At 42.9% G+C, this 25,074-nt stretch overlaps 1 protein-coding gene across 1 annotated transcript in view; it reads right to left on the minus strand.

The window, feature by feature from the left end:
* Positions 1-21,538, minus strand: part of LOC124544929 (UDP-glycosyltransferase UGT5-like) — a 111,146-nt gene extending 89,608 nt beyond the window's left edge. Inside the window, exon 1 of the mRNA XM_047123675.1 lies at positions 21,463-21,538. The gene's annotated coding sequence lies outside the window, so the exon portion shown is untranslated. The remainder of the gene's footprint in view (positions 1-21,462) is intronic.
* Between the last annotated feature and the right edge of the window lie 3,536 nt (positions 21,539-25,074).

Consider the following 25,074-nt stretch of genomic DNA (forward strand, 5'->3'; position numbering starts at 1 on the left):
AATGACATGTTGTGTTCTTTCTTCTAGGAAATCCTGAATCCAATCACAAACCTGGTCCGATATTCCGTAAGCTCGTATTTTTTTCACTAAACGTAAGTGCGGAACCGTATCAAATGCCTTACTGAAGTCCAGGAATACGGCATCAATCTGCTCGCCAGTGTCTACGGCACTGTGAATTTCTTGGGCAAATAGGGCGAGCTGAGTTTCACATGATCTCTGTTTGCGGAATCCATGTTGGTTATGATGAAGGAGATTTGTATTATCTAAGAACGTCATAATACGAGAACACAAAACATGTTCCATTATTCTACAACAGATTGACGTAAGCGAAATAGGCCTATAATTATTCGCATCTGATTTATGACCCTTCTTGAAAATGGGAACGACCTGCGCTTTCTTCCAGTCGCTAGGTACTTTACGTTCTTCCAGCGATCTACGATAAATTGCTGATAGAAAGGGGGCAAGTTCTTTAGCATAATCACTGTAGAATCTTAAGGGTATCTCGTCTGGTCCGGATGCTTTTCCGCTACTAAGTGATAGCAGTTGTTTTTCAATTCCGATATCGTTTATTTAAATATTTTCCATTTTGGCGTCCGTGCGACGGCTGAAGTCAGGGACCGTGTTACGATTTTCCGCAGTGAAACAGTTTCGGAACACTGAATTCAGTATTTCTGCCTTTCTTCGGTCGTCCTCTGTTTCGGTGCCATCGTGGTCAACGAGTGACTGAATAGGGGATTTAGATCCGCTTACCGATTTCACATATGACCAAAACTTTTTAGGGTTCTTGTTTAGATTGTTTGCCAATGTTTTATGTTCGAATTCGTTGAATGCTTCTCTCATTGCTCTCTTTACGCTCTTTTTCGCTTCGTTCAGCTTTTCCTTATCAGCTATGATTCGACTACTCTTAAACCTATGATGAAGCTTTCTTTGTTTCCGTAGTACCTTTCGTACATGATCGTTATACCACGGTGGATCTTTCCCCTCGCTTTGGACCTTAGTCGGTACGAACTTATCTAAGGCGTACTGGACGATGTTTCTGAATTTTTTCCATTTTTGTTCCACATCCTCTTCCTCAGAAATGAACGTTTGATGGTGGTCACTCAGATATTCTGCGATTTGTGCCCTATCACTCCTGTTAAGCAAATATATTTTCCTTCCTTTCTTGGCATTTCTTATTACACTTGTAGTCATTGATGCAACCACTGACTTATGATCACTGATACCCTCTTCTACATTCACGGAGTCGAAAAGTTCCGGTCTATTTGTTGCTATGAGGTCTAAAACGTTAGCTTCACGAGTTGGTTCTCTAACTATCTGCTCGAAGTAATTCTCGGACAAGGCAGTCAGGATAATGTCACAAGAGTCTCTGTCCCTGGCTCCAGTTCTGATTGTGTGACTATCCCATTCTATACCTGGTAGATTGAAGTCTCCCCCTATTACAATAGTATGATCACGAAACTTCTTCACGACGTTCTGCAGGTTCTCTCTGAGGCGCTCAACTACTACGGTTGCTGATGCAGGTGGTCTATAGAAGCATCCGACTATCATATCTGACCCACCTTTGATACTTAACTTAACCCAGATTATTTCACATTCGCATTCGCTAATAACTTCACTGGATATTATTGAATTCTTTACTGCTATAAATACTCCTCCACCATTGGCGTTTATCCTATCCTTGCGGTATATATTCCATTCTGTGTCTAGGATTTCGTTACTGTTCACTTCCGGTTTTAACCAACTTTCCGTTCCTAATACTATATGCGCACTATTTCCTTCAATAAGAGATACTAATTCAGGAACCTTGCCCTGGATACTCCTGCAGTTTACCAATATTACGTTAACTTTTCCTGTTTTTGGTCTCTGAGGACGGACGTTCTTTATCAACGATGATAATGTCCTCTCTGGTAAGCCGTCAGGTATTTTATCGTTTCGCCCAAGGGGGGGTCCCTCTAACCTAAAAAACCCCCGTGTGCACGCCACACGTACTCTGCTACCCTAGTAGCTGCTACCGGTGTGTAGTGCACGCCTGACCTGTCTAGGGGGGCCCTACAGTTCTCCACCCAATAACGGAGGTCGATGAATTTGCAACCATTATAGTCGCAGAGTCGTCTGAGCCTCTGGTTTAGACCCTCCACACGGCTCCAAACCAGAGGACCGCGATCGACTCTGGGCACTATGCTGCAGATATTAAGCTCGGCTTGCACTCCGTGTGCGATGCTGGTTGTCTTCACCAAATCAGCCAGCCGCCGGAAGGAACCAAGGATGGCCTCAGAACCCAAGCGGCAGGCGTCATTCGTTCCGACATGTGCTACTATCTGCAGCCGGTCACACCCAGTGCGTTCAATAGCTGCCGGAAGGGCCTCCTCCACATTACGGACGAGACCCCCCGGCAAGCACACCGAGTGCACACTGGCATTCTTCCCCGACCTACCCGCTATTTTCCTGAGGGGCTCCATAACCCGCCTAACGTTGGAGCTCCCTATAACTAATAGGCCCGCCCTCTGTGACTGTCGGGACCTTGCCGGAGAATCGGCCACTGGCCCAACAGGCGAGGCATCCTGTGGTGGCTCGGAAACGATGTCATCACCACTAGGAAGCACCCCGTACCTGTTGGAAAGGGGTAAGGCAGCTGCCACGCGGCCAGATCCCACCTTCGCCTTTCGGCCAGGCACGCGCGAGCCCACCACTGTCCGCCATTCACCCTGGAGTGATGGCTGACCGGTAAGATGCTCACTGCCGGAAGACGCAGCGACATCAGGGGTTCCATGTGATTCCAAGGCCACCGAAGTAGGCATAGGTCTCACCACAGTTGCCCCAACGCCACTACGAGCCGACGCCTGCGCCTCGAGCTCGATGAGCCTAACAGACAAAGCCTCCACCTGCCCCCGAAGAGTGGCCAATTCTCCTTGCGTCCGCTCACAACAACCACAGTTCCTACACATGACTATGTTTAGCCTACTCTATACGGTGACAAATTCCCAAGATAATCTTCTGATGAGCTACTCTGATAATCAAGAAACACTCACTGAAATACGAGACGCGAAAACTACGCTAGGTTTTCCCAGAAAAACTATTTAAAAGCTAAGCGCAGCAAATAAGTACAAAAACGCTTTATACAAACAGTACTCGCTGCTGCTGGTGCTCTCGCTCTGGCTGTCACAAGACAACTGCTGATTCAAGTGACTAGTGGCTAACGGCCGCGAAACAAACAAAAGACGGTTTTAGGGCGCTTTCTGTTCTAAACGATCAAGAAAACACTAAGAAATCTAACACGAAAACTACGTAAAGTTTTATCAATAACTGTTAGTTACAATGCAGAGCAGATAAACACAAATAGAATCCCTTCCTTAGTGGAAGGTCGTAAACAAAATGCAAAATAAACGCTTTATACAAACAGTACTCGCTGCTGCTGGTGCTCTCGCTCTGGCTGTCACAAGACAACTTTATTTTTGATATCGACCAGAATATGAACATCTTACTGACAACTAGGGGCATTATCTGGACGTACTAAAAGAACCTGAAATTTGAATTTCAAAAAGACATATCACTGACAAAGTTATTCATGATTAGTGACGTCCAATTTTAAAATCCAGCGCTTATCATCTGCGCTGTTATCATTTCTTCGGAAACATTGAAGATATCGTAATTCTCTTGTCGCCCAGGCGAATTTTGTGGAAGTACTTAGTAAAGGCCATAAAATCTATTCTCATAATACCATTAATTACTCATTTTTTATATATACAGTGTGATTATGATTAAAGTTAAACTTTCAAACCCCTGTAGAAATAACGACATTGGTCAGAATGACATCAAATTGCAACGGAATATTATCGGAGAAGGGAGAAAACGTATGGCAGAAGAAAAATAAATAGTTACAAAATGTAGCAATAGATGGCGTTATAAGCATCATAATTTAACAGTGGTCGACTACAAATGACGAATGAATCACACAACAATGCCTAAGGTGTACGTTTGACGTTAAACAAACTGTACTACTCAGTGTGCATGGGTGTACAGATGTGATACTGTTAGTCACGTAAGCCCATCCACCACGGCAAAGTCATGTCACATCAGATGGGAAAAATCGGTTTTTAATTGTCCTGAGGCCAAAAACCGCATAAAAAGCATAACGCACATCGATATTTAACTGTCCTGAGGCCAAAAACCGCATAAATAATCATCAATCAAAATTAAATCTGATTATTAATTTCCATGTGACTGGCGCAAAACATATTCAGTTTGCTGTCCACTGGTTCGTGCAACAAGTTGAAATCGAGAAACAGCATGTTCCACAACTGATCGAAGTGTTTCCGGGATCCCGTTCAGGATGTGTTGCGCAATGTGTACCTGCAGTGTCACTAAGTTTGCAATCGGAAAACTGAACACAGCATCTTTCAGAGAGTCCCAAAGCCAGAAGTCACGCGGATTAAGATCAGGTGATCGGGACGGCCAGGCTGTAGGGAAATGACAGCTGATAATTCTAGCATTTCCGAAATGGCGCTTCAGCAGCTGTTTAACTGGATTGGCAATGTTCGGAGGTGCGCCATCTTGCATAAAAATGATTCCATCCACACATCCACGCTGTTAGAGAGCTGGAATGACTACGTGGTTGCGCAAAAGACACTCGTAGCGCTTACCAGTGACGGTACAGGTAACAGGACCTGAAGCACCTGCCTCTTCGAAAAGATATGGCCCTATGATAAACGATGCCGTAAACCCACACCACACAGTCACCTTTTCAGAATGAGGTGCTACTGGTTGATTTCCGTGTGGATTTTCCGTTGCCCATATTTGACAGTTATGTGTATTGACATATCTTGTCAGATGGAAGTGGGCTTCGTCTGTCCACACAATCTTCCACGGCGAATCATTGTCCACTTCCGTGCGAACAAAAAATTCTAAAGCAAAGCTCTCTCTCTTGCTGACAGGTCAACAGCAAGCAATTCGTGGGCATGGGCAATTTTTGATGGATAACAAAGAAGGATGTTCCGTAGGATTTGACGCACGATGCTCACGGGTATGTCCAATGTCCGTGCAATTCTCCGTGCACTACACGTTTGCACACCATCACTCGTCTCCTCCTGCACTGCAGTGGCCACTGCTTCCACTGACGTCGAATCAATTCGTTTCTTCCCTCTACCAGGTTGCCTACCAAAAGAACCCCTTTCCGAATCATTTTCTCTAGACCCATGGCAGTCATCCAACCAGCGCCTTTTTTTTCAAACCCTCCAGTGTCTGGAACTTCTGGAGAGCGACGTATGGAGAGTTATCATTTTTGTGATACAACTGTACAAGCAGAGCGCGATCCTGCATTGAGACAGTCATGGCAACGTTGCAGACGCGAAAGGAGGAAAAGCCATGTACCTGGCGTGTTTATACCAACTTCAATGGGACGTGCACATGACAGGTGTTTTCATTTACATATTGTGACTCATACAGCGCCATCTATTGATCCGTTTTCATACTATTTTTTTTCTTCTGCCGTATGTTTTCCCCCTTCTCCGACAATATTCTGTTGCAGTTTCACGTCATTCTGACCAGTGGTGTTATTTCTACAGCGTTTTGAAAGTTCAACTTTAATTACACTACTGGCCATTAAAATTGCTACACCCAGAAGAAATGCAGATGATAAACGGGTATTCATTGGACAAATATATTATACTAGAACTGACATGTGATTACATTTTCACGCAATTTGGGTGCATAGATCCTGAGAAATCAGTACCCAGAACAACCACCTCTGGCCGTAATAACGGCCTTGATACGCCTGGGCATTGAGTCAAACAGAGCTTGGATGGCGTGTACAGGTACAGCTGCCCATGCAGCTTCAGCGCGATACCACAGTTCATCAAGCGTAGTGACTGGCACATTGTGATGAGCCATTTGCTCGGCCACCATTGACCAGACGTTTTCAATTGGTGAGAAATCTGGATAATGTGCTGGCCAGGGCAGCAGTCGAACATTTTCTGTATCCAGAAAGGCCCGTACAGGACCTGCAACATGCGGTCGTGCATTATCCTGCTCAAATGTAGGGTTTTCGCAGAGATCGGATGAAGGGTAGAGCCACGGGTCGTAACACATCTGAAATGTAACGTCCACTGTTCAACGTGCCGTCAATACGAACAAGAGGTGACCGAGACGTGTAACCAATGGCACCCCATACCATCACGCCGGGTGATACACCAGTATGGCGATGACGAATACACGCTTCCAATGTGTGTCCACCGCGATGTCACCAAACACGGATGCGAGCATCGTGATGCTGTAAACAGAACCTGGATTCATCCGAAAAAATGACGTTTTGCCGTTCGTGCACCCAGGTTCGTCGTCGAGTACACCATCGCAGGCGCTCCTGTCTGTGATGCAGCGTCAAGGGTAACTGCAGCCATGGTCTCCGAGCTGATAGTCCATGCTGCTGCAAACGTCGACGAACTGTTCGTGCAGATTGTTGTTTTGTCTTGCAAACGTCCCCATCTGTTGACTCAGGGATCTAAAAGTGGCTGCACGGTCCGTTACAGCCATGCGGATAAGATGCCTGTCATCTCGACTGCTAGTGATACGAGGCCGTTGGGATCAGGCTACAATCTGACCTTTATCAATGTCGGAAACGTGATGGTACGCATTTCTCCTCCTTACGCAACGTTTCACAAGGCAACGCCGGTCAACTGCTGTTTGTGTATGAGAAATCGGTTGGAAACTTTCCCCATGTCAGTACATTGTAGATGTCGCCACCGGCGCCAACCCTGTGTGAACGCTCTGAAAAGCTAATCATTTGCATATCACACATCTTCTTCCTGTCGGTTATATTTCGCGTCTGTAGCACTTCATCTTCGTGGTGTAGCAATTATAATGGCCAATAGTGTATAATCACCCTGTACATTGCTTGGCGATGTAACCATCTGCCTCGGAATGCATAATGCATATTTACTTATTTTATAACTCTGTGGCTTGCTGCTTCCAAGTTATGATATAACCAGATCTTACTCTACGTTGTATAAATTTCTAGCACATTCTTGAGAATGTATCAACAGTAATGTAGTTCTGTCCTTTACCAAAAATCTGAGCGTATTGATTGTACGAATATCACTTGCTGACATATCAGTAAACAAAGACTGATTGCATAAAAAGTGCGTGAATAAAGACCACTTCGTTTTCTGAAAAACAGTAACGTCATTCACCTCGTCGTAACAGCGTCTGACTTACTGCTGCTTCGCAGAAAAGCGCTCCAAAAACAACGCAGACACCAGATAAAGCCGCTCAATATAAAGTACATTGCCCATTTATAGCAAGCAGATTACATTCATTATCAGCAATGTCCTGTCTCGTGTGTCTAGTGTTTACATAATACTTATCGTTCCTGATATCTCAAACACGCTGAATACTGCGGCGCCATCTCATATGGCAGGCCTGAACAAACCAGTTCAGTCACTGGAGCCAAAATCTTTGCTGTCAACGGAAAAAATAAATCGCAATAAATGCAAACGAAAAATGCAGCCAAGGGCCAAAGAAGTCTCCAAACAACGACGAGCTTGCACTGTTCGAAACATTTAGTTTTGTACTGTCTAAAGTAAGCGTCCTCGATAAATTTAATGTATCAGCAAGAAGCTACGCAGGGTGTGGAGAGTTTTTGTTGTTGTTGTTGTTGTTGTGGTCTTCAGTCCTGAGACTGGTTTGATGTCCCAGTACTTACTGCAACCTACATCCTTCTGAATCTGCTTAGTGTATTCATTCTTGGTCTTCCTCTACGATTTTTACCTCCCACGCTGCCCTCCAATGCTAAATTTGTGATCCCTTGATGCCTCAGAACATGTCCTACCAACCGGTCCCTTCTTCTTGTCAAGTTGTGCCACAAACTTCTCTTATCGCCAATTCTATTCAATACCTCCTCATTAGTTATGTGATCTACCCATCCAGCCTTCAGCATTTTTCTGTAGCACCACATTTCGAAAGCTTTTATTCTCTTCTTGGCCAAACTATTTATCGTTCATGTTTCACTTCCATACATGGCTACACTCCATACAAATACTTTCAGAAACGACTCCCTGACACTTAAATCTATACTCGCTGTTAACAAATTTCCCCTTCAGAAACGCTTTCCTTGCCATTGCCAGTCTACATTTTATATCCTCTCTACTTCGAGCATCATCAGTTATATTGCTCCCCAAATAGCAAAACTCCTTTACTACTTTAAATGTCTCATTTCCTAAACTAATTCCCGCAGCAACACCCGACTTAATTCGACTATATTCCATTATCCTCGTTTTGCTTTTGTTGATGTTCATCTTATATCCTCCTTTCAAGACACTGTCCATTCCGTTCAACTGCTCTTCCAAGTCCTTTGCTGTCTGTGACAGAATTACAATGTCTTCGGCGAACCTCAACGTTTTTATTTCTTCTCCATAGATTTTAATACCTACTCCAAATTTTTCTTTTGTTTCCTTTACTGCTTGGTCAATATACAGATTGAATAACATCGGGGATAGGCTGCAGCCCTGTCTCACTCCCTTCCCAACCACTGCTTCCCTTTCATGCCCCTCGACTCTTATAACTGCCCTCTCGTTTATGTACAAATTGTAAATAGCCTTTCGCTCCCTGTATTTTATCCCTGCCACCTTTAGAATTTGAAAGAGAGTATTCCAGTCAAGGAGAGGTTTTAGTCACGCTTAATGAAGTAAATTGAAGCTGCAGAAATGCCTTCTGCCGATGTGTTCCCATTTGTACTGGCGTAGCAGGACGTGTGGGGGACCTAGTTGTGTCTTGTTGCTTCAAAGCAAAGCTCAGAATTTCTGATATGTACACCAACATGGCGTCTTTAACTCAGGTCGACGTTCCAGCAAAAAATGGCTCAAATGGCTCTGAGCACTATGGGACTTAACTTCTAAGGTCATCAGTCCCCTAGGACTTAGAACTACTTAAACCTAACTAACAGAAGGACATCCATGCCCGAGGCAGGATTCGAGCCTGCGACCGTAGCGGTCGCGCGGTTCCAGATTGTAGCGCCTAGAACCGCTCGGCCACATCGGCCGACGACGTTCCAGCACAGAGGCAACACGTACAGCTTGGGTCCGCTGCTTTGGTTGTGTGGTTTCAATGGAAAAACGGGCTAAGGCTCTCTGTCACTGAAGTAATGAGGTCTGTAGCGTGTAGGAATGCCAGATGTCTTTTACTATGCACATGCGACTGATAACTGCGCAGTGATTTGGTGTAGTAAAGCGTACGCTCACACGCAAAGTTATTAATCTTTCTTACAGGTCAAAACACAATTACTTCACATTTTCACACTGATCAGTAAATATTGTAAATATTTGCAATTTCCTAAACTCTGCAGCTCGTTAAGTCGCTACCATAGACCCGTACTGCCCTTGGTCATTCATCGCGAAGCCAATCATGCACGAAGTGATTCAGCACTTTCTGGTTTCTCAAATGTTTTCTAAAAATTGGCAATAAAATGGTGTTTTGATTATATGATGATAGTGCAGTACTAATAAAGGAATAATCGAGTGTGACGTGACGAAAGCCACCCTGAACTTTTTTGACGCTGAAGGAATACAGCGAAAGAAATGCACTGTCAAAATTTTAGCTGCTAAGACGCTGCGAGCTATTACGGACGAGAAATACCCATTCGCGAGCTACGCTGGGTCGAGAAAACCATTTGCGACGTGTTACGGTTTCCCTCTATGTGCGAGATCGGCAGAAACACACTAGTTGCACTGGGTGATCACAATAATTTTAATTCAAAGGCAGTTATCTAGTAAAACCAGATGGCTCGAGCCCCCACGTGCTTCTGCACGAAAGACAAAAAAAAAAAAAAAAAAAATATTATCACCCAAGCACCTACATTGCATGCATCCCCTTGGGGTGCCGTAAAATGTGGTTGGACGTATTAACTAAACTGGCTACTTTAGGTCTGAGGGGTGCCAACCACATCCGCTGCACTACCCCCAGTAATTTTAAATTAATGTCAAGTTTATAAAAACAAATGTTAGCAGGCAGGAATAATTTTTAGTGAATACAACCCAGTTTTAAGTAACTGGAGTTTATTTTGACTTATTCAGGACAGATTTGACTGAAATACTGCTAGGCCTAAGTGTTCTTGATTTGACCTCAGATATGTACCGAGTTAGTTCAACAGCTCCACTCAAATATTAATCACAAGCGTTTAGTAATTCTTCACTGTATGTTTCTTTTTAAATAGCTGAAACCCCTAGATGAACAAAGTTCCGAGCGGAGAATACTTCTTGAATAATAGTAATAAACTAAACACAGTCCGAAGTCCAACTGCAAGCTGAAATCACTATGTCCCAAAGCGGTTGTTTAAAGTTCGACACGACTTCGCGGTACGAAAATATTCTAAGTCCAATTCGTGCACGGACTTTTGCTAGCACACATGCCAGCACCCCTTTCAACTCAACTGAATGACTGCCCCCAACCACAGAAAATGGCCGTCCATAGAAGCCCTCAGTTTGAAGACTCTGAAGTCAAACCAAGTTTGTTTGCACATAAAATTTACTTTTACACTTAATATAGATACAATAAAATGCACTTCTATTCAGACGGAAATTTTCCGCTGAATTCAGATTCATCATCAGAATTTCTGTACGGGATATCATTCTCATATTATTAAAATTTGTGTGTTCTTCATGTAGAACTTTTCATTATTTAAAATACTTTCAATGCATAAATAACTGATTTTTTTTATTGTATTACCCATTTCCTTAAGTCTACTTTTCTGTACTGCTACTATCTTTATAGTTCCTACTTTTTTATTTACCAAAATTCTGCATTTTTAAACACGAAAATCGCATTCTGGCTGCTCATTGGAATTTTTAAAACATGTAAAAAAAGTTCCATGGATATCTTAATACTACTCATTCAGACCTTTCATTTGACACCTCGTTCCTATAATTTTGTCAACGCGTGGCCAAGATGTCCAATTTACAATTTTACTTCATTATTAAAATATTCACTTTGTTATAATTCAAAAACTACCAGAGCGACTGGAGGCGCGTTTATAAGAGCACAACTGGCTAACTTTCTGCTTTAAAATGAGTCTACAAGGTCCTCTGTGCCACATTGGGATCAGTTTTTATTTATTTCTACATCATACATTCACTTTAGCTCGATGCTAAAAGCGGCCCTGAGAAAGCCCGCCATGAGCCAGCGTGTCGGCCGTTGAGCTTCCCCGTCACGTGGCTGGACGCCAAACTGACCGTACTCGTTTTAAAGTACCGCCCTCTGTCGGTCAGTGCCGAAACTAGGACGATTCTGCCGCTGTCAACACGGCTGACACACACCCATCTTATATTAGATTAGATTAGTACTTGTTCCATAGATCATGAATACGACACATCGTAATGATGTGGAACGTGTCAGGTTAAAAAGGTGTCTATACAAGATATTGCATTACACAAAATATTACACTACTGGCCATTAAAATTGCTACACCAAGAAGAAATGCAGATGATAAACGGTTATTCATTGGACAAATATATTATACTACAACTGACTTGTGATTACATTTTCACGCAATTTGGATGCATAGATCATGAGAAATCAGTACCCAGAACAACTACCCCTGGCCGTAACAACGGCCTTGATAAGCCTGGGCATTGAGTCAAACAGAGCTTGGATGGCATGTGCAGGTACAGCTGCCCATGCAGCTTCAGCACGATACCACAGTTCATCAAGAGTAGTGACTGGCGTATTGTGACGAGCCAGTTGCTCGGCGACGATTGACCAGACGTTTTCAATTGGTGAGAGGTGCTGGCCAGGGCAGCAGTCGAACATTTTCTGTATCCAGAAAAGCCCACATAGGACCTGCAAAATGCGGTCGTGCATTATCCTGCTGAAGTGTAGGGCTTCACAGGGATCGAATGAAGGGTAGAGCCACAGGTCGTAACACATCTGAAATGTAACGTCCACTGCTCAAAGTGCCGTCAATGCGAACAAGATGTGACCGAGACGTGTAACCGATGGCACCCCATACCATCACGCCGGGTGATATGCCAGTATGGCGATGACGAATACACGCTTCCAATGTGCGTCCACCGCGATGTCGCCAAACACGGATGCAACCATCATGATGCTGTAATCAAAACCTTGATCCATCCGAAAAAATGACGTTTTGCCAATCGTGCACTCCGGTTAGTCGTTGAGTACACCATCGCAGGCGCTCCTGTCTGTGATGCAGCGTCAAGGGTAACGGCAGCCATGGTCTCCGAGCTGATAGTCCGTGCAGCTGCAAACGTCGTCGGACTGTTCGTGCAGATGGTTGTTGTCTTGCAAACGTCCCCATCTGTTAACTCAGGGATCGAGACGTGGCTGCACGATCCGTTACAGCCATGCGGATAAGATGCCTGTCATCTCGAGTGCTAGTGATACGAGGCCATTGGGATCCAGCACGACGTTCCGTATTACCCTCCTGAACCCACCGATTCCATATTCTGCTAACAGTCATTGGATCTCGACCAACGCGAACAGCAATGTCGCGATACGATAAACCGCAATCGCGATAGGCTACAATCCGACCTCTATCAAAATCGGAAACGTGATGGTACGCATTTCTTCCCCTTACACGAGGCATCACACTAACGTTTCACCAGGCAACGTCGATCAACTGCTGTTTGTGTATGAGAAATCTATTGTAAACTTTCGTCATGTCAGCACGTTGTAGGTGTCGCCACCGGCGCCAACCTTGTGTGAATGCTCTGAAAAGCTAATCATTTGCATGTCACAGCATCTTCTTCCTGTCGGTTAAATTTCGAGTCTGTAGTACGTTATCTTCGTGGTGTAGCAATTTTAATGGCCAGTAGTGTAGATGACACCTAACATTCTTGATTTTTTTTATTGTCGGCGTTGGGGATGTTACCCACTTACTACATCCAAAAATTCATCTAAAGAGTAGAAGGAGTTGCCATTAAGAAATTCTTTTAATTTGCTTTTAGATTAGATGTAAACACGACAGATTCTCGACTTCCACTTTGCCGCGATATACAGAAACTGCTGTCTCCACATCCACCCCTAAAAGCCTGTCACCTCACAACGTACTGTAATTTTTTTTTTTTTTATTGCTGAAGTTACTCGTTTTTGTAGCACAAAGAACAGCTTGTGACAGCAATTTGGACAGCCCTGTTTGCCTAGCGTGCGCTCGGCATGACAAGAGGGCGCAGCGTCGCATAGAGCAGATATCCGGTGTTACCCGTGCGAATTTTAAAGTACTTAAACCATACATAAAGGGTAACGTATGATTAATGTTTTGTACAGGAGGCAGTTCACATCAACAGCTAAACCGTTGCACATATAACGCTTATAAAGGTGGAAAATAAATCAAGGCAGTGTTTGACGTTACATTACAGACGACTTCCATCAATTGTAACATTAATTTATAGAAACGTAATATTTCTTACACATACATCATTTTATGACAATTCCTGTAGCACAGTTATTACCATAATTTTTGAATTCTATACATTTTAGTAATAGTGAGTTGCTTGTTTATTTTGCGTAGTCTCCAAAATAAAGCGAAGTGTCACTTGAATGACGAAAACAAAGAGTTTGCTTACGCCAGACACACCTGACGAATGCTTTTAGGCAAGTTCCAGTAATGAGTAGTTTTATTTGGAGAGCACTGCTGTGGAGTAAGAAATGGCCCTGCCCATTTCTCTGCTTACTGTGGTGCACACTTGACATACTTAAATCAATTAATAAAATGTGCAGATGCAAACTGATAATCCACAAATGACTGATATTTAAGAACGCTGTTTTCCTTATAACCTCAGATGACATGGAGCTATCGTAAATTATGTTGTCTGACAATTTCCTTTAAATATCTTCCACATTGGAAAAAAATTCTTTATCTAGAGTTGGTTGGTTCCGGGAGGAATCTGTGTTATATGAACAGTCTGAAAGACAGAGGTATCGTTAGTTATATGCTGGCCAAGAGTCCAACAAAGGCAATGAATTAATTTGTGCAACAGGTTAGAAATCGTTTCGAATGAAATTTAAAAATTATTGGTTCTTATTTTTACAGATTTTGGTAGGTCGAATATAATATTTTTGCCACTAAGCAGTCCTTGTTTTATTCTTGATCGAATATGTCTTGAGGTCTTTAAAGAGAGATATAAAGCTGTGGAATCAGTAATCCACTCATAGATATCACTGTCATTGTTGTATATAAGTTTGTCATAGCATTAACGTGTTACACAACAGAGTCTGCATTTTTTTGCCTCCAAATGATTAAGTGCGGTTTTCTCGCAGCTCTTTCACGAAACCTGACTGATCGGCGTTGGACACGGCAGGTGTGTTCGGGATACCAGCAAGCTTCGTCTTCACGTCAGCTACGAATTAATGTCATGTCCTCTACACTTTTGCTTGAAGTAAACTTCGTTGTTTTGCGACTTCCTGTACTGGATGGTACAGGACGAAGAAGGCTTGAAAAAAATGTTCAAATGTGTGTGAAATCTTATGGGACTTAACTGCTAAGGTCATCAGTCCCTAAGCTTACACACTACTTAACCTCAATTATCCTAAGGACAAACACACACACCCATTCCCAAGGGAGGACTCGAATCTCCGCCGGGACCAGCCGCACAGTTCATGACTGCAGCGCCTAAGACCGCTCGGCTAATCCCGCGCGGCGAGGAAGGCTTGAAATCAAAAATGTTTATCCCCTAGACCTCCATCGGTACCGCCGCATTGCTTCTCGCGAGCAGCCTTACATGGTTCATATTTCGAGAAAAGTGCTCTAAAGAACTATCGTTCATGTTATTTATAAAACTTTTGGGGACTATGTTGGTTATTAATGGTGAGGTAACAGGATTTTGCGGCGATGCTGTACAGTAAATCCACCACATTGTTTTCCTTTCACAGTTTTGCGAATTTCGTTTTGGTGTATCTTTATTAGTTCGCTTAAATCTTTCTTCCGTTAATACAGTTCATCGTCAGCGGGTTTGCACACTAGTTTACATTAAAAGTTAGACATGAAGAGAGACAAACACGCCACCACTGCGATTAATGAACCGTGGCACAGAATTGGAGCAGCATGTAAAGGTGCAGTCTGAAAAAATGGCTCTGAGCACTATGGGACTTAACATGTATGGTCATCAGTCCCCTAGAACTTAGAACTACTTAAACCTAACTAACCTAAGGACATCACACACAACACCCAGCCATCACGAGGCAGAGAAAATCCCTGCCCCCGCCGGGAATCGAACCCGGGAACCCGAGGGTGCGAAGCCAGAACGCTACCGCACGACCACGAGATGCGGGCTGCAGTCTGAGTTCGACATGATGGCCAGTCGCGGTGAATCCATTGTTGCTGCCAGCGGTGGCGGTTCTGTACGCTAAACTTTGCACCCTGTACGCCTCAAATAACATAAAAATTTAATTGTGTATTCTTCGCAAGATATTGTATGCAAACAATAATGAAGAATCCGTTATTTGTAATATTTCCTTGTGTTACCCTTCTGATGAACAACAGGTTAGATACAGGGTGTTTCAAAATGACCGGTATATTTGAAACGGCAATAAAAACTATACGAGCAGCGATAGAAATACACCGTTTGTTGCAATATGCTTGGGACAACAGTACATTTTCAGGCAGACAAACTTTCGAAATTACAGTAGTTACAATTTTCAACAACACATGGCGCTGCGGTCTGGGATATTTTCCACATATCCACCATGCGTAGCAATAATATGGCGTAGTCTCTGAATGAAATTACCCGAAACCTTTGACAACGTGTCTGGCGGAATGGCTTCACATGCAGATGAGATGTACTGCTTCAGCTGTTCAATTGTTTCTGGATTCTGGCGGTACACCTGTTCTTTCAAGTGTCCCCACAGAAAGAAGTCACAGGGGTTCATGTCTGGCGAATAGGGAGGCCAATCCACGCCGCCTCCTGTATGTTTCGGATAGCCCAAAGCAATCACACGATCATCGAAATATTCATTCAGGAAATTAAAGACGTCGGCCGTGCGATGTGGCCGGGCACCATCTTGCATAAACCACGAGGTGTTCGCAGTGTCGTCTAAGGCAGTTTGTACCGCCACAAATTCGCGAAGAATGTCCAGATAGCGTGATGCAGTAATCGTTTCGGATCTGAAAAATGGGCCAATGATTCCTTTGGAAGAAATGGCGGCCCAGACCAGTACTTTTTGAGGATGCAGGGACGATGGGACTGCAACATGGGGCTTTTCGGTTCCCCATATGCGCCAGTTCTGTTTATTGACGAAGCCGTCCAGGTCAGTAAACCAAATGCTGCCCACATGCATATCGCCGTCATCAATCCTGTGCACTATATCATTAGCGAATGTCTCTCGTGCAGCAATGGTAGCGGCGCTGAGGGGTTGCCGCGTTTGAATTTTGTATGGATAGAGGTGTAAACTCTGGCGCATGAGACGATACGTGGACGTTGGCGTCATTTGGACCGCAGCTGCAACACGGCGAACGGAAACCCGAGGCCGCTGTTGGATCACCTGCTGCACTAGCTGCGCGTTGCCCTCTGTGGTTGCCATACGCGGTCGCCCTACCTTTCCAGCACGTTCATCCGTCACGTTCCCAGTCCGTTGAAATTTTTCAAACAGATCCTTTATTGTATCGCTTTTCGGTCCTTTGGTTACATTAAACCTCCGTTGAAAACTTCATCTTGTTGCAACAACACTGTGTTCTAGGCGGTGGAATTCCAACACCAGAAAAATCCTCTGTTCTAAGGAATAAACCATGTTGTCTACAGCACACTTGCACGTTGTGAACAGCACACGCTTACAGCAGAAAGACGACGTACAGAATGGCGCACCCACAGACTGCGTTGTCTTCTATATCTTTCACATCACTTGCAGCGCCATCTGTTGTTGAAAATTGTAACTACTGTAATTTCGAAAGTTTGTCTGCCTGAAAATGTACTGCTGTCCCAAGCATATTGCAACAAACGGTGTATTTCTATCGCTGCTCGTTTAGTTTTTATTGCCGTTTCAAATATACCGGTCATTTTTGAAACACCCTGTATCTAGCTGTCATGGACGCTCGAAATAAGTGGATTCACATTTGTTCTTCATAGATGTGCGTGATGTCTTCTGATGAAAATAAATCTACGGAGATAAACGTTGACGTCCAGTCGACAATGGAATCACTAGAGACGGTGCAAAGATTCACGTTGAAGAAGGGTGGTGTGCAAAACACTGAGCGCGCCGTACAAAGAATTCGCCCCAGCGTCCGTCTTCAGGGGAGGCTGAAGAAGAGCTTAGTGTGGGTCCCCGAATGGAGACCAGAATCCCGTCCTTCCTGAGTCCACGGCTTCACCACTGCGCAGCCTCACACGGTAGGTGCTAAGTCACAACAGTACAACGATTCCACACGTGAACCTGCGTCATGTGTTACAGTGGAAATAGACCAGTCAACGAAGGAAAATTGGAGGGTAAAAACGGTGTGGTCGCAAAGTTTTGCACAGTGCTAGCAGGGAGTGTTCTGAACAGCACACGAAAAATCGTGATCGGAGGGGTGTGATCTGAGTGGGCTTAAAGGTTACTTTCTTTATGTCTTTCGCGAACAACTAGAAAACCGCGGCTTCTAGCAAAAATGTTTCTCTGTACAAAATTAAACTAAATTATATTTACTACAAAAAAAGGTCCTATTAATTTTTTTCTAGGGTTAATAGTTTCCGATGGAAGTGAAGCATGGACGATAAATAGTTTGGACAAGGAGAGAATAGAAGCTTTCGAAATGTGGTGCTACAGAAGAATTCTGAAGATTAGATGGGTAGATCACGTAACTAATGCGGAGGTATTGAGGAGAATTGGGGAGAAGAGGAGTTTGTGGCACAACTTGACTAGAAGAAGGGATCGGTTGGTTGGACGTGTTCTGAGGCATCAAGGGATCACCAATTTAGTATTGGAGGGCAGCGTGGAGGGTAAAAGTCGTAGAGGGAGACCAAGAGATGAGTACACTAAGCAGATTCAGAAGGGTGTAGGTTGCAGTAGGTACTGGGAGATGAAGAAGCTTGCACAGGATAGATTAGCATGGAGAGCTGCATCAAACCAGTCTCAGGACTGAAGACCACAACAACAACAATAGTTTCCGCGTTCAGGGGATGGAAATGTCACAGATTATTAAGAATATTGTTATAATGGTATAAAATTGATGTTTATTTTCGAAAGAAGTGGATTAAAATCAGATATTGAATGCGTGTACCTCATCCAAGTGCAGTGGAGCCGTATTGGAGATGAGTTGTGTTCTGGCAACACCGACTCAAAGGAAGGCCTCGCCGCTTGTTGGTGACGTCACGTCAGCTAGGCACGGCGAACGCCTGGTCTGTTGCAGGCAGAAACGCCTGGACGTGCTTATCACTATAAATCTCTTATTTTTGGACAAAATGTTTGATATTGTTTTGGATTCTGCAGTTTTATTTTAAGATGAAAGATTTTCTTACTATCGTAAAGCTACAAATGAAGATCATAGTTCTGTATTACTGAATACTGTCGAAATAAACGTAGATGAATATGAGAAGACGCTTTGCCCCATTGCAAGCTTCGTAAATTTTACATTCAAGTAACTGTATTTACTTGATCCATTTTGTTATCGAAACTTACCCCAACCTCCTTACAATTAACTAGTTTCTTTTATTTATTTATTTATTTTCGTTTGACATCTTCACTGGAAATGTGAAATAATTTACATGTGTAAATGTCCAACTGTTGCCAGTCATTAGATTACAGTCGTTTTCAACGAAAAGAATTCTAAATAGGAAACAAAATAGCTTCATACATCGAAAATACTGCTGAGCTTAAACTTTTATAAACATGCACATTAGAAAAGATAAATATCCCCCTCTTGCAACTGAAAGGAGAAAATTTATAAGATAAAAAAAATTTTATTTGATAAAACAAGTATCTGTCTTTTGCCTCTTCTTCTGTCCCCCACCCCCTCCCCCAACGTGTACAATCACAAGATATTTCATTAACATTCAGTGCTCCTCACCCCATAGTCAACCAAGATACCTAAAGAAGAGCACCAATGTGTTCACAGTTTCTTGTAAAAGCAGCCCAGTACAAACGTAACTTCCTCAGATTTACGAATAAGGTAAAGAAGCATGAATTCTGTTGCTGCTGGACCATGAAGTTGTTTTTGTATGTCAATCTTTAAAACGGGTGGAAAGTTAAGTTCAGGAGTACACTATTTGTTAAGAAGTGTAATGAATTGCACAATTAATTGATTGCAGGGATCTCTCAGAACAATGTGTGTTGGTCAACTACCGCCAATAGTTTCACATTTTCCTGTGTCAGAGAAGGAGACACCACCATTATGAGTATGCCTGCAACAGAACTGGCGTTCGCCGTGCCTAGCTGACGTGACGTCACGAACAAGCGCCGAGGCCTTCCTTTGAGTCGGTGTCTGTTCTGGGGGTGTTATCAGGGTGGGCGGGGCCGATGTGTGCGGTAGAAGTGCAAGGGTGGGAAGGTCGCCGGACCGCGTTCATGCCATTCTGTCCTTCAAACGTCGGCAAACCGAAGGTCGAACAACTGATACCCCCACTCTACACACCTCACTACGTCACAAGAAGCGGCTATAGGGTGTTTCACAAAGTTATACGGAGCTATCACATCACGCCTTCCCAATCACTGGCGATGTAAGGTGCAGACATGCCCGGGTATGTTGATTTCCCACACTGTGCTTTAACACTGCATAAAAAGCAGATAGGAGTTACTAATAATGTTAACGTAAGTAACGCATATAGACAGAATCTACGTAACTCTCTGCACTCTGTTCTACACTGGTAGAGGTGAGGTGATTCTTGGTCATCCTCTGCTGCTCGATCGTCAGTTTACAGGGCATACCTCGCCAGCATTTCCTCTCCAGTTCTTTTTAATTTTAGTCTTAAGAGTTCTCTGTAGTTTTCTGAACAAGAAAAATTTTGCTTCGAGGATATTGTACCGAAGAAAGTCCCAAAATTTGAGGGAATTAAAGGTACCTGCACACATGATGACGCCTCCATGTGACTCTGACAGTTCTGTTAAAAAACATAATTTTGTCCTTACTTGTTTGTTTTATGACTTTTCAGTCTGTCTTAGTAAAACAGGATTGTTAGAGAAGTAATCACAAAGTAGGACTCAAAACCCAAATGGGAGTTATAACAACTCTATATAGAAAAGGATACCAAAAATTGTTCTCGTAGGACTATCTTCTTTGAAAATACGTATGCTGGATGCTCTTCTGTGTTTCAGCGATTATCAGTGAACGTTTGGTATGGAATTGATGGGAGTGCCTGTTGGACTAAATATGCAAAGAACTTTAACTGCCACTGACTGCAGGTCACCCTTCGAAGCAGAGAAGTCAGTGTTACAAGCCATCAAAGAAGCAAGAATAGGAAGAAGTAGTCTGCAATAAGAAACGTAGGGAGAAAAACAGCAGGAACAAGATGAATATGAACCTCGGGTGTGTTAGTCTTACGCGGGGTAGATGGAAAAACAAGCATTAGCTTGATTTCCCTGAAGTTTACTTTTTTGATGTTCTGGTGCACTTCGGTTAAGAACTATTAAAGAGAGAGAGCTGAAATTTTGTACAGTGTCCTAAAACATCTGTAACCAAACCACATACTGCTCTTATGACAAATTTGAAAATTAAGGATTCTTTTAAAGTGAAACTATGACTTAATTACTAAATTTTTTATGATCATTATTAAAATTTTTAACCATAAGTTATGACAGCCAGATATTATCAAAAGTCTACTTTAAACACAACAGTATAAAGAACTCCCAGGAAAAAATTGCGTTTCTACTTTGTTTCGTAGTTGTACCTGTGCTGTACACGAATAATTAACATCGCTGAATTTCACTTGCAACGCCAAATACAAGACAGAAAAAAGTGTGGGATCAAAAGCTTTGGTTCATACATCAAATTGCCCCCAAAAAATCTGTTAAGAGTTGGTAAGCATTACATGGGCTTACAACTCTTTAGCCGGCTAGGTGGCCGAGCGGTTGTAGGCGCTACAGTCTGGAACCGCGAGACCGCTACGGTCGCAGGTTCGAATGCTGCCTCGGGCATGGATGTGTGTGATGTTCCTCAGGTTAGTTAGGTTTAAGTAGTTCTAAGTTCTAGGGGACTGATGACCTCAGAAGTTAAGTCCCATAGTGCTTAGAGCCATTTGAACCATTTGAACAACTCTTTATTGTATGAGCTACATTATTTAGAAAAGTGAAAAAAACTTTTCAAGATTTTCCCTTTGTGTTCACACGAACTGCTCGCCGTAAACCCATCCCCACCCGGACTCTCACACCTCACTGGTGAGCGTCTGTAGTATATTTTTCAGGACATTCCCTCCTAGCACTGTGCAAATATTTGCCCCTACGCGATTTTTCCCTCCTACTCGGCCTTCTTTGGTCTCGGTTGACTGGACTAACGAGGTTCATTCACCGGGAAGGCGACACGAAAAACACGGGGGAGCGCAGACGCAAGAGGGCACCAACCTTTGCCGCTGCTACAGTGGGCGCGCGCTGCTTTGCCTCCTACCTACTGCGGGGCGCCGTGCAGAAGTCCCCCGCCTTTAGCCGTGGAGGTAGTGGTGGGGGGCAAGGCGGCCCTGGCCCTGGCCCTGGGGCAACGAATTGCCCCGCAGTCACCGCCAAATCTCTGCGCACGTCGCCTTCAGCTGGAGGACGTGGCCATCTGTCCGCGCTGTCTGTGCGATAACGCACCGCTTATCTACTTACGCTTCGGTACGTCAGAGACTCAAATGCACTATGACATACGATGACGATGTAATGTTGATGCATTAACTTGTTCTGAAAGCGGTGCTGATATTCAAAGACAATAAAAGCGGGTTAAAAGCTGTGAGCTATGTGGGGAAGTTAACCTTGCATTACTGAGCAACTGTTTCACCAGGTATCCAGTCTAGCTTACCAAATGCCCAACCAGACTAACATTAATTATACTGTTTTAGTAGTCATCTTACGATAACCGGTGATATATATACAAAAAGACAATTTAAATAAAAAGAAATATATCAGTTTATATTTGGACATTTATTTTATCATTGATCATTGTTCCGTTAAAATTTCAGCATATTAAACTTGATTCATAACTAAACTGGTGCCTTGTTTAGGATTGTCAAAATGTGAGTTTGTAATCTTACGAAACACATCAAATATGGAGCCAAGACTGGGAGACTGCATACAACACTGCATTAATAAAATAACACACGAAGAACGTTGAAACATATGCAAGAGCAAATTAACCACAACCAACCGATTCAATTTTCACCCAAAGAAGTTACGTTCGTAGCACAATCCTGTCCGTCATCAAATTACCACACACTGGTATACTAAATTCATACTAACTATCTGTGAAATCTTCCCGAAAAGAATAGCTGAGGGCTACTTTGATGATTACACCACATGCTTCACGTGGTCAACTTGGTTTACACAAAGAGTGTAACTCCACAATAATTTTGATAATTAAAATAAATTACATCGAAACACAAATTACAAAAGAAAAACCTCGAACTGGTTACTATCGTCTTACTATTAACCTGATGGGTCAAACAATTGTACAAGCACATGGTACTGATCTCACAAAGTGCACCCCACGTGGGTTAAACATAAAGAAAAGTTGCTATATTGAAAAATATTGTCAAGACGAGACGTTATAATCTCACGCACATTCGCATTTAAGATTGATGATCTCAGTTAGAGTTACGGATCATCCACACGTGGTTCCACTTTACTCACAGAGTAGTGACAAAGCAACTACTGGAAGATATTCTGAACTTCACACTCGAATTACGCTGCGTTGCAATTTAAGATAACACAAGATATTTTAGATCCAAACCTGAAATAAAGATGATTAAATTTTCAGTTAGGCTGAACTTAAAAAATACATTGGTGCTTCCATATACAAAACGGAAGTGACCAGAGAGGCAGCTTCCTATACCAACATGACAAGGGACAGACAGCACCATACGAAGAATATAAACCTCTTTGCTTTTAGAAAGCGTAGCTACCTGTTCCGATGTTGGTCCTACTGTTCTCTAGCACACAGGCTTGTCTGCTACCATCAAGCATGCAACTAGAAATTCATTTGCTCATTCATCCTCTCACACAGAAGGGAAGGGGGATGACAGTATCTTGTCATATACGGTATATAAAAGAAAGTGGATGTAGGTTCCGTATGAGACTGTGTGACATGAATTACATATAAACTGTGTTTTAAAGTGTAGTAGTGTGACAGATCGTTCTTGATTATGTGTAAGAGTAACACGTTCCACTGCTCAGTCTCCTCCCAGATAGTCAGAAACACCACAGTAAATTTAGAAGTGGAATGTATGCCGTAAATGACAACAGTTTTAAAAAATTAACATGAAAGCAATCCAACAGAGACCTTTCAACGATGCGAAACAAATGATGCAGGAGTACTTTGCCATGGAGCTTCACTTTTGTATGGCTCTTTAATATGAAGCGATGGCAACTTATGGGGCCACTTCGATGCCACACTTCTTGTAAACATGTCAGTAACTATACTCACATCGCCTTCTCATCTACAGCTTCATCGTTCTGCGATTCTCATCTCGTCAATCTCATCCGTACACACTCTCCATATCCTCATACCCAGCGAGCATCCAATGACCTCCTCCAAGTCCACCACGAAATGCGTCCAGATCTTTATCCGCCCTTTCAGATATTACAGAATACCCTTTTCTCTTCGTTCAATCCGCTGTGACTCACACTTAATCCCTGACAGAAAACGAACAATATTCCCACTTCACATATCGATTTGGAAAACTACAAAAACCACGCTTGTTAGCTATCTCTGTTTCCTAGTTGCCATAAAAAATCACCAGCTACTGTCAAATGCTACACACTTTTAAAACTATCACTGGCTGAGTAACATAAAATGTCTTCGCTGTGTCCTCCTCGGACACAACTGAGTTAACCCTAGGACGCCTAAGGGGGGGGGGGGGGGTTCGTTGAACCCGCAATTTTTTTATGTCCCCTGCTTTTGCCCAAGTAACTTTCATACTACATATTCCCTTTGAGTTATTGTTTGTTGGCTATTTAATGAAACGTTAGTGTCAATATATTTTATAGAAAATTCCTGCTTTGAAAGAAAAAATAAACTTATTATGGGTCCAACAACCCCCCCCCCTTCCCCTTAGGCTTCCATGCTACAGAAAATTTCTACAACAATGCAAGTTAGTTTCTTGTTGGATGGTATTCTTGATATCCACAACAATCGGTTTACTTTCAGAGGAAGTGATTGTTGATGTCAGTCAGCTGTTATTTATTTATCTTGTAAACTTGCAGTGAGTTAGTGCAGTTCCCAACACGTAGGCCTACAGTAACTTTGGTGTTATACGCAGCAAAAACGAAACCAAGTAAAAACTTACTGATGTTGTCAACAATGCACCACGATAAAGGCACTGTTGGGGGAGAGAAGAATAAAACCGAGATAAATGCATATTATAATTCCACTAAAGGTGGAATTGATACCATTGATCAAATGGCTCGTGTGTACACCTGCAAGAGGGGAACAAAGAGATGGCCTCTATTTTGTATTGTAATATGTCAATTTTTTATTCACTCAATCAAATATAAATAACAATTAATAACATTTATAAACCGATACCTCAGTTAAAATATATAATCCATTTTGAAAGTTGTAGTTTTTCGTCAGTAAACTTATTTAATACCTGTGGGCTCGCGGACCCCCCCCCCCTCCCCCCCCCCCCCCCACCGCTTTAGGCATGCAAGTTAGAAAAAAAGGCTTGGGCATTCTTGGGTTAAGACTGTACACCTATTGATAAAATATCGATACTCTTCCAAAAAGTCGATAAATATCGGCGATAATTACTTTCCCGATATACTCATATCGAAATGGCAATATCGGAGGGCGATGTTTTTATTTCATATTGCATTGTTTTTCCAATTTTCGGTAAATATTTCAAATTGTAGTAGGACATAATTTTAATTTCACTGTGTAAAGGAATCTTATTACATTTCGAGCTTTCATCACGTCCAGTCTTTCTCTTTGACTGTGTGAAGCAAAGGCGAAATCTGATTGCACTATGGTGTGGCTCTGCGAAT

This window comes from Schistocerca americana, chromosome 8, assembly GCF_021461395.2.
Source record: "Schistocerca americana isolate TAMUIC-IGC-003095 chromosome 8, iqSchAmer2.1, whole genome shotgun sequence".
In the NCBI taxonomy this organism is placed as follows: domain Eukaryota; kingdom Metazoa; phylum Arthropoda; class Insecta; order Orthoptera; family Acrididae; genus Schistocerca; species Schistocerca americana.